Source organism: Papaver somniferum, unplaced genomic scaffold (genome assembly GCF_003573695.1).
Source record: "Papaver somniferum cultivar HN1 unplaced genomic scaffold, ASM357369v1 unplaced-scaffold_46, whole genome shotgun sequence".
Taxonomy (NCBI): domain Eukaryota; kingdom Viridiplantae; phylum Streptophyta; class Magnoliopsida; order Ranunculales; family Papaveraceae; genus Papaver; species Papaver somniferum.
Genome location: NW_020647193.1, coordinates 53298 through 64267, shown reverse-complemented (window position 1 = coordinate 64267; position 10970 = coordinate 53298). Strand labels below are relative to the sequence as shown.

Genomic DNA, 10970 nt, shown 5'->3' with positions numbered 1-10970 from the left:
AGAATTGCTTATTGGAACGAAAAAACTCTTTGTAGAGGAGGTAAGTCAACTCTCATCAAAGGTGTTTTGGCTAGCCTACCAATTTATTACCTCTATATTATTCTAGCTCCTTGCTCCGTGTCGAAGAAAATTGATAAAGTTGTGAGAGATTTCTTATGGGATGACAATTCTAACAAGAAAAGGGTTCATAATGTCAAGTGGACAATGGTCAACAGAGAAAGGTGGTGTAGGTTTTAGGAGGACTAAGCAAGTGAATTCGGCTTTGCTAAAAAAATGGTGGCGGCGTTTTGGATTAGAAAAAGATGCTTTGTGGAGAAAGACTATGGTTGGGAAATGTGGTGAAACGTCCACCGGTGGGAAACTCTACAACCCAAAGGTTCAAAATGCGGTAGGTCATGGTTAATATTTACAAAGAGCTTGAAGATTTCAATAAAAATATAAGATTCAAAATTGGCGGGGAAATGAAACTAAATTCTGGGAAGATGTTTGGATTGGTGATGGAAAATTGTGTGATGCGTTTCCTTTGGGTTGTGGATCTTCAAAAACAAAAGAGTTAGTGGTGGCTAATATGTATGAAGTTAAGGAAGGTGGCGTAAGATGGAAATTTATGTCTAGACAAACATACTCTCAAAATATTTCAAATGTAGTCTTAGATATATCTAACCTTATTTCTTCTATATCTATTCAAACAAGGTGTGATGGATACCCAAATATGGGTTGGAAGTGAACATGGTCAATATATGGTTTGGATGGAATTCGAGAAGAAGGGGATCAAGGTGAGCCGGATTATCCAACCAATATTGTTTAGAGCCGTGAGTAACCGTACCAAATCAATTTCTTTCTTTGGCTTCTTTCTCATGATCGGATTATGAAGGTGGAGAAACTTTTAAGAAGAGGTATGGATGTCACTAGTGAATGTCATTTTTGTGAGAAAGATAATGAATCGAGCTTGCATTTGTTCTATGAATGTTTGGGAATTCGGAGAATATGGGATTCTTTTGTTGAAGGATGTCACTTTCAGTGGACATATGATCCTAGTGTTGTTACATCTATGAAGGCTCGGAAGTGTAATTCGGTAGATGAAAGGCTTAGTATAATATGGAATAATATCCCGGTTTCTATATGGTAGTGCATATGGAAAGAGAGAAATGCAAGAACTTTAGATAACAAAAAGAAAACTTTGGCAAGCCTCATTAGAGACGTCAAACTACAAGCTTTCTTTTGGACCGAAAGGAACACAAGGATGTTAGGACTTACGCCAAATATGTTGATTTATTTATGTGATTCCTTATATAGGCATCCGTAATTTTCGTGGCTATTGTTTGTTTTTGGTTTTGGAATACCCTTTTGGTTTCCCTTTTTGTTCGGTTGTACTCATTGGGTTGAGGTACTCCTCTTAAGTTCCTCTTTGATAATTTTCTTATTGACTGATCAAAAAAAGAAAAAAAAGACTTGGAAGGGGAACCTTAAGCTATTGTTCAGGCGTTTACCGATCTAACTTATCGAATCCCTTGGAGGATGGCTCAGCTCATCCTTGAAATTATGACAATTGCTAAAACTCAACCGACAACTACAGATTTTTTAACAAAGATGCGAACTTTGTTGCACATCCTCTCTGATCAATGCAGACTCTAGCTAGTCTATAGTTTTCCTCTTTTTTCTTTTCTAATTGTTGCTTTGGCTTGTCTCCTATGACAGGCATCCCATCAATAAATAAATAAATAAGTACACGTAAAAATGATATGTTGGAAATAGATGCATTTTATGTTAAAGTAGGCAGGTGACCATTTAGAAAAATTTAGGAGTAAATTTATTAGTTTCATAGCATTTATTTAACATATTAGAGATGAAAAACATGAAAAAAATAACACAGACATCAAGTATTATAAGTACAAAAAAAACAACGATATATTCACATAAAAATCAAATGAGATTTGAGAAGACGATGTCTGAATTTCTATTCCGCCATTTGAAGAGAAAAGATAAATGACAATAATAAATGCCCTTCAAGCTATAACAAATCACCGAAAGAGTGTGCATAAAAGAAAAATGAACTAATTTACCATATCCATAGAAACTAAAATTAAATTTTACAGGAAAAATACAATCAACTAAAATAATCAATTGCATTTTATCTAACCTAAATTAGTCCCACATATACTGTGAATTTTCATTGGAAGTCTAAGCAAATCTTCCATGGATTAGCCTATTAAGATTTGTAGAAATTTTCAAAGACTTGTACCTTGAGAGAATTGAAGAGAGTTTTTGTAAGTTCGTGAACTTTAAGAGAGAAATAAATATTTTAGAAAGAAAGAAAGAAAGAAAGAAAAGAAGGATTTCAGGAAAACAAACATCGAGAGACACTTGGTAAATTTCATGAAAGACTTGTAGAGAAAAATCTCATATATTTGCAGAAAGTTTTCGCATATTAATTGTAGCAATGATATTGATCAACTAATAAAAACCAGATACTTTTTACCATCGAAACATAATTAAAGTTATTTTTTTTCTTTCATATAAATATACCATCAAAAAATAAAAAAGATTTTTTGATCATTAGAAAGACGACTAAAACTCATTTATTTTTCTTATTGATATGATTGTAAATTCTTAGATACAAAATTAAACGATAATAAAATTTTATATGTTTTGGGAAGTCACAAACATCAGTTATTTTTTTCCTCATTATTTTAAAGGATATTTTATTTTACTAGTAAATAAAATCAAAAACGAAAAAAATCTAGAAATGAAGCCTCTCATAATATCACCTAGTTTGGAGGATTTAATTGAAGCCTGAATTAAAAAGTCATTCAAAATCTCCTCAAATATTTGATTTCACAGTTTACACCCATTAACATATAGGATTCCAAAAATTTTATGAAAATATGTATCAAATAAAATATGATTCTAGGGATTTTCTTAATATCTCTATTCAATAGCCTGGATATTTATAACCTTAAAAAAATATCTAGATATTCTTTTATCAAGACATTATATATCCCTTTAGTAATATCTAGAAATGTCAATTCACAAGCCCCTGAGATGAAGAAAATGGAAGAAAAAAGCTATTGGTAACTTGTTGAGAAAAACAGTAATGAAGAAAGGAAAAAGTGTTAACGTTGGTTGTTTTAAATTTTGTCACTAGGAGTATTGTTCTTATAGCTAGCAAAAATCATAACATACTTTGTTTATTCGAAAATCATTACAACTTCTTAAGGAAATTTTCCCTTTTATTGATAACATTGAGATGTATTACATGCTAGCTAATATAGATGACGAGTAAGGATACTTTACTACCATTAAACTTTGATAGAAATAAGTATTGCTAATTGTTAATGATTAAGCTCTTTGTGGTGGTTTATGGCATCTAGATATACACCCATCCTTCTCCTTGGCACATCCATGGTACATGTCTTTTTCGTAAACGCAACACCAACATTTTCCTATTCCTTCACATGTTCTTGGGCGACATCCTGAAAAGTAAATATTGCTGCTCCCTAAAGCAATTTCCTCTCCTAAGTCTGATATGTCTCTGCTAGCTATATAAGAGGAAAAACATACAAAGGTCATTTCTTACTTTCGATAATGAGAAGAATCATACTATTACAATATCATTTTTCAAAAAATAATCAAACCAATTCATTTTGATCATTAAAAAGTACCTTGGCTAAGGAAAAATAGAGCCGTAAGAAGAAGGAAAACAAGACTCGAACGCTTGAAATCAGAAGTAGCCATCACAAACAAAGTAAATGATGTATTTTTATTTTCCTTCGTCGAGGTGAGTACTAGATGTACATTTGTAATAGTTTGAGACCCATATTTATAACATTGATAAACATAATCAATAAGCAAAATATTTACACAATCCCTTGGCATTAATTGGAAAGATATTCATCTGATTATCAAGAACATTAATCCAATACTATTAATAATCCTATACCAATTTTTATTTTTTTTGGCAGTATAAATCACTGGGTTCTTAGGTGTATATTCAACGCATGTTCCCGTTATCTTTTTAGTGTTTATTGTTTTACTAGTATGAAATCAGGAAACACACGGTTTAGTCCAAATTCTCATCCAAATATACTACTTTGTCCTGACTGATTCAACTAGGTACAAATTAGTCCTTTATTTAATTGAAATATGGAATATACACAAATAGCCTACCTGATTTACAATTCTGTCTAAATACTTATAGTTTAGTCCAAAGTGACTCAAAATGATGTAAGAATTATAAATAATTAAGAAATAATTAATCTTTCAGACTGCTCATCCAATATCCATAAACTTTATTCAAAAATCTTATGGTCAAGTCGAACCGTTGACATGACAGGTCGTTACCTATATAATTAATATTAAAAATAATTTCAATTATTCAATTAACTAATTGTCAGCAGATATGTTGGAAAAAAGTATTTAACCCATCACAACTAATTCATCTGGTTATTGATCAATTTACCGAAATATTATAAAATTACATCATAAAAATATATCACTTTTTCATTTCAGTTTTTTCCATTATTTTGATTGAGATTGTTGGGATATATATTTAAAAACATAGTTTTGTAATATTATATCAAACTTAGAGAAATAATGTGATGGTATTATTTTGGGCTCCCACACTATGGACTTGGGTGTATGTACTATTATATTACATTACATTATCCTGGGAGAGGTCTTGGAAGGTCTGGTGATTCAAAAATTAATTTTATGCATATTTAACTCTTGGTTTCCAAAACTATTTTTCAACTTAATATTCTCAAATTAATTCTATTAATTGTGGTGATTATATTTTTGCTGTTTTATGACTGTTATCGAGGATTTTCAGCGGGCACTTATTGCGAAATTTATTCTCATTAAACCACATTGATTTCTTTTGAGTTATAAAAGACCAGTTTTTGGAGAAGATGAATACATAACATTTATCATCTATTTTGAGTTATAGGCTAGTGTTGGAAACAGTAGTTGTTAGTTCGATTTCTTATCATGTAGAGAAATCGAACAAGAGAGTTATCATTTGTTTTATCCCATAGGGTTTTCGACAAGAATTGACTGCTAGCACAATCAAAAAGCATAGTCGTGAAACACATTAAAGAAAGAAACCTAGACCATGACTCAGCTATTTGAGATCAGTTATTCTGATTTTACTTTTGAGTTATTGTTTCCAACAGAGACCACCACCATCCCTTTTGATTCATCAAATTCATTTGCACAATTAACAGTGAAATGGTAGTACAGTTCCTATGATAATCAAGATGAAAACTTTGAATATCTCTGGAAATTGTTCTTTAAACTAACACCTCTGGTATCAACAGCCTAATCATCATCTCTAAACCAGTCAACATAATCTATCACCAGTACCACTATTGCCTAACCATAAAAACCTATTTTCACCATCATTTATCAAACTCAATTTGTGGCAATCTTATCAGTAGATTATTAGTTATTAGGTATTTTGGGGGGTATTTAATGTTTGGTACCCATGCAAATGACCAGTACATTAGTTTGATACCAACATTTAGAAAATTAAGGGATGATACCTAAACTAGAAGTTTAGTGTCAAGTTAACCTGTTGACAGAACGACGTTATAATTCTGTGACGTAATTCAAGTTATTACCATATTTTCCCAACGTCCAGTTAGAGATATAATACGTGTCTTAATTTGCGAGGGTCAATCAAATAAATGGTTGTGATGGATATACCCATTCATCTTATACCTAACATAAATCATCGTTGGAACATGAGATGGAGAGAGTTAGGGTTATGGTCTGTAGACATGAATTAGGATCGAAGGATTTTTGTGCCAGTTTTTTATTTTATTAATCATGGAGTTTCTTTGTATCTACTTGTGATTCAAATTGGGTATTATGTATTCTGGGGAAACAAAGACAAACAATATCAATTCGCGATAATTTCGAGACTATTTAAGAAGTAAAAATTGAAGCATATTATGTTTATCTCTCCCTCCAACTTCATCATCACTTTCTCTGTTTAAATTCCTGATTTTAATGTAAAGACCCTCAAGATCGTCAACGCTATTAGACCTGTAAAGTGACGGTTTAGCCAATAATAACTCGATTAGTTTAACACGAATGTTAATTAATAGAAATTAATCTAACAATGATCTAAACACGAATTAGTACCGCTAGATAGATATTGAAAGGTTATGCGAAATGGACTAAAGAACGCGCAAATCGGATACCGGAGGAAGAAGATGTCGCACTCGAAAATTTGGATGTTGAAGTTTGACAAAATTCAATCGGAGTTGACTCAGTCGTTGACCGTTCACCGGAATTTGACCTGACTTTTAGTGGACCTCTTATTAGTAATTGGTCACCCCTTAGTATTTAGGTCAAAGTGGTAATATTAATGGTGTAATTAAAGTGTAAAGAATAATATTGAATTTAAAACAAATTAATTTGGTTTCTTATCATCTTCACGGGAATGAAGGTGGAGGTGGGGAGTTGGAGAGAAGACAGGGAGATATAAGGAGAGGAAGGCAGAGAGCTGGTAAGTGAGATAATAAGATTTTGGGTGAGATAACTATTTAGTTAGTAGTGATTATAGAAGAGGGGCTGACAGAGAGACAAGAAGTCATGTAAAGAGACGGAGAGTTTAATGATGGAAATTGTGAGAATGAATCCAATAGAGAATTAGGGTGATGAGTTGTGTAAACTAAATAAGAGTGAGGGAAGGAAAACTATTATTTTGATAAGAATCGGTGGGAGAGTTTATGCCGGAGATGTTTTGTTGTGTGCTTGATGAAGTAATGGTGATGATGATTAACTAATGATGACGGAGTTCTTGATAATGAAAGATAATAAGAAAGATTGCTATGGTGATCATGGGGTTATTACTTAACCAAGGTAATGTTCTTAAACCATTCCTACTATGTTTATAAAGTTTGGGTAGTCTTTTGCTAGCTTTGAATCAACCAAATAAGCAAGTTAATAATTATGATTTTATGTGGTATTTGTTTCGCTGGATATAATCTATTGAATTTTCTAGGTACCTTATATATTGAATTGGACTTAGCTCTATAAATGATTTTTGTAGTATGCCTGGTACTGATTATTTTCATATAAAGTTTGTTCAATTCCGTTGAGTAACGAGTGAGATATATCTGTTAGAAAAATAGTCGACACAGCAAATACCATGTGTATTCAGTCGCGAGGGTTGATAATTTTGAGAGTTGTTCGATAGGTTATATTACGATTTAGAAAATGGTCAGTACGCAAATGTTGTAGAAAATAATCCCATGTTTCTAATGAACCATAATATGTCTAGTTTGGATTTATAGGTTGTTTTATAGAGACCTTAGAAAGTGACCACAGGAACTGAGTTTTGGGTTCAGCACTTGGAATATTTTCAGAGTTTTGCAAGGAAGATGACCCAGTCAGATACTGACTCAGTCAAGTCAGTGAGTCATCCGAGTCAGTCGGGTCATGGGTTATAGAAACGTGTTATTGGGGCGGGTCGTGGGTTGACCCGATGGGTCAGTAAATGGGTAGTGGACCGGATTAGTGGGCCGTGCCGGATTAGCCCAGTGGGTTAGGTTTAGAACCAGATTTAGTATTTTTTCGTTTTGGACCCTTTATGGTCCGAATTAGCTTTCGGTTCCTTTTGCAAAGTTGTAGAGTTTTTCGAGGGCTTTCCGATGATACCAAATATGACCCCATTTGGATAAGTATATATTAATTTATGCCTAGAACACGTAATACCATGTTATAGAATCATTAATAAAACTAGAACCATTAGATATTGGACTCAGCATATAACTAGAGAATTGTATGAGATTGTGATATGAGTCTTATATGAACCTTTGGATGATTTCTTAGAGTGCTTGTGTGATTAACAGTTAGTTATTAACAACGATCGATTCAAAGAATGAACCAGTGGATCATGAATCTCGAGGTACGCGAGGCTTGTCATCAAAAGAGGTGGGAATCGATAACGAACTCTCTTGTATTCATTATCGTTTTACAAATCAATCTATGAGATGTGTGCCGACCCAATATCAGTATTCTATGGCTAGGGCGATACACCGCAATATTACACGGCTAGGGCGATACACCGTAACATTATTCTTCCTTTATATATACAGTATTCTATGGATAGAGCGATACAATGCAGTATTACCTACTCGGTGTGGAATTGGCATCAATATTGCTCTTCCCATATGTGCGGCAACACACATCTCATACATGGATGTTTATTGTTATTTATGAATGTCTATGAAGAAGTTTCTACTTTGTGTTTTATTGTCTTTCCGTGTATTATCGACTTTCGATATAACCTGCATTGTTTTCGAATCATATTAATGTTTACTTGAAATCCAGTTGTTATTCCTACGGGGCACCCTTTTTAGGGATGATGTGCTCACCCATTCCCACTTACAGTTTCAGAGACAGATCAGAGTTGCGCAGCGAAAGCTTCAAGGAGTTGATTACGTTATTTATATCGCTTCCGCTATGTTTATTTTGTGTTTATATTCATTTGTAAATCAACTCGCTATTGAATATGTATCACTTGAGAGAAGTTTTGTATATATATATCAGAGTGGGGCTAGTTTTTGGGTTAAGTTCTGTAGCAGATTTCTTATTGAATGCTTGGGTGTTTGATTTTTAGATTCTTAGTGCCTCTTTATTTAGTTAATCTCTTGGATTTGTCAGCTGCTAGCTTAGGGGGCGCTACGTTTAATTTATTTTTTTTCCCTTTAGGCGAACGATATTTTGATTTATGAAGAAGATTAGAAGATATTAGTTTTTTTTTTAGTTGGAGTATGCGGGCATTTAGAGAAGGGCTATACCATTGATTAAGGTCAGGAAAATTGATTGAAAGATGGGACGGTGGTAATATTGGTGATTGATAATGGTGGTGATGCTAATACCAGAACTTAGGTTGAAGAATGAAGTTTATGGAGATTGAAAATTCTCATCTTATAACAATCATAGAAACCATCTATTTTTCTTTTTTGATGGAAAATTCAACTGTTAATTGTTGTTTAAATATTTTTTGTGAATCAAAACTAATGGTGGTGGTCTCAATTAAATCCATGATAAAAAGAAGGAAAAATAAAATGTCTTGATGACGAATTCTTTATGCCCGTTGGATATTGAATTTTAAGGTCACAAGTTTATCAAAATATCACGTGCTAACAGTCAGTTAACGCTGTTAAAGTCGAGTAATATTTATATATAATATAATTTTAATTATATACTTAACACTCTGTCAAGTCAACCCGTGAACCTGACAGTCAACGTCTAGTCCAGGTATCATCCCTTGGTTTTTAAAATATTAGGTACCAAACCAATACGTTGGTCATTTATTGGGTACCAAACATTAAATAGTCCATATTTTTACTCTCCAAGAGGACACCAGTTAGCAATACATAACAACTTACAATTCATTGTCTTCATAATTGGCCTTGATTTTGTGTTTGAATCCCAAAAACAATGATAGCTAACTCAAACAATAGTAGATCTAGCGAAACCCTAAGATTAAAATAGAGAAATCGGATAGAAATCACTCGAATCCCCTACCCATGTCTCCAAATCCTAACACGCTCTTCTCTATCTAATTTTCAGGCGATAATAACTGATTTAGACAAAATATATGATAAATGAGTCTTAAGGGTCATATTAGAATAATCGTGATTGTTTTTTTTTTTTGTGACGGGTACAGCTGAAGACATGTTCCCTAACTGGACAAGGTAATCTTAATCGTTGTTACATAAGTTACTATTTTCTTTGGTCAACATATTGAACTGACAGTTAATGACAGATCTAGGCACCCTCCTTTAATTTTTAAAATGTTAGGTACCAAAACAATGTGGGGCTTATTTTCTGCGTACCAACCATTAAACAACCCTAATAATAACTTTATGGGTGGTGGTGTTCTTGTTTTGTTTTGGTTACGATTACGTTGGTGACTTTTGTGGTGGTTGAACATGGTGTTATATATGATCCTTGTTGGAAATCTATATTAAAAATGACACCTAGTAAAATTGTTATAAGCTTGTAGCTTTGAATTCTTAATTGCCATGTGTATGAGTCCTTAACTACTTTGTCTATGCTTGTTATTGTTATCATCATTTGTTGGTCAGATTGTATTGTTTAGAATGATGTAAGCATGCACGCATGTTCTTTCAAATGTTTAACTGCTTATGTGAGCATGTTGCATCAGGTACCGGGCAGTTTCAACTTTAAAATATAAAGCAATAGCCATTACTGATTTCAAGCGTTTGGTTATTGTTTTTTCTCATGAATTTGTTGATACAATTCTCTTGAGTTAGTTAGATGACCAAAATGTTGACTAGAAGAAGCTCTCGAGTATTATAAAGACTCTACGGTTCCTCAAATTCAATCCATGGTGCTAGGTCTTACAAAGAGTAATGATGACCCTAAATTTAGAGATAATGAACTAGAAGAATCTGTTGAGTATTACTTTAAGGATCTGAAAATTTAAGTAATAGTTAGAGGTATTTCTGAAAATGCTGATTACACTAAGTTTGGGGGGTGATGATGGTCAAATATCCCAATTAGAATTCCTTGACTTAGGACTCAATCCTAGCCTTCCCGAGGTATTACTTGAGTCTCTTCCGACTCCACAACCTGATCCTCCTGATATTTTCCAGGAGGCTATCCAGGAATTAGAAAACGATAGTTCAGAAGAATATGTTTGTCAATACACTCATATGAATCCCAAGTGGGCACCGCAGAGAAGCCCCGTTGTCCTGCAGGAAATTTTGGATCATGTTGTGTTTTATATGTTCATTTTTCTAATACGGTGCAGTTGTCTCATAATTGTGGCATTTTTATTAGGTTTTGTTGATCCACAATTGCCACAACTATTGATATATGATTTGAAAGGTAATTAGCCATTTTTATGGTATTTGATGTCTGGATGAAGATTTTAAACTTAACACTACTTGGGAGGTAACCCATGCTCATGCAATACAATAATATCT

The 10970-nt window shown here is 33.2% G+C and overlaps 1 long non-coding RNA gene across 1 annotated transcript; it reads right to left on the bottom strand.

The window, feature by feature from the left end:
- Positions 1 to 3170: 3170 nt before the first annotated feature.
- LOC113342647 lies at positions 3171 to 3787 on the bottom strand. Its single transcript, XR_003356773.1, has 2 exons — positions 3663 to 3787; positions 3171 to 3539 (listed from the first exon to the last, which is right to left on the bottom strand). It is a non-coding gene; the product is annotated as an uncharacterized LOC113342647 (long non-coding RNA).
- Positions 3788 to 10970: the final 7183 nt, after the last annotated feature.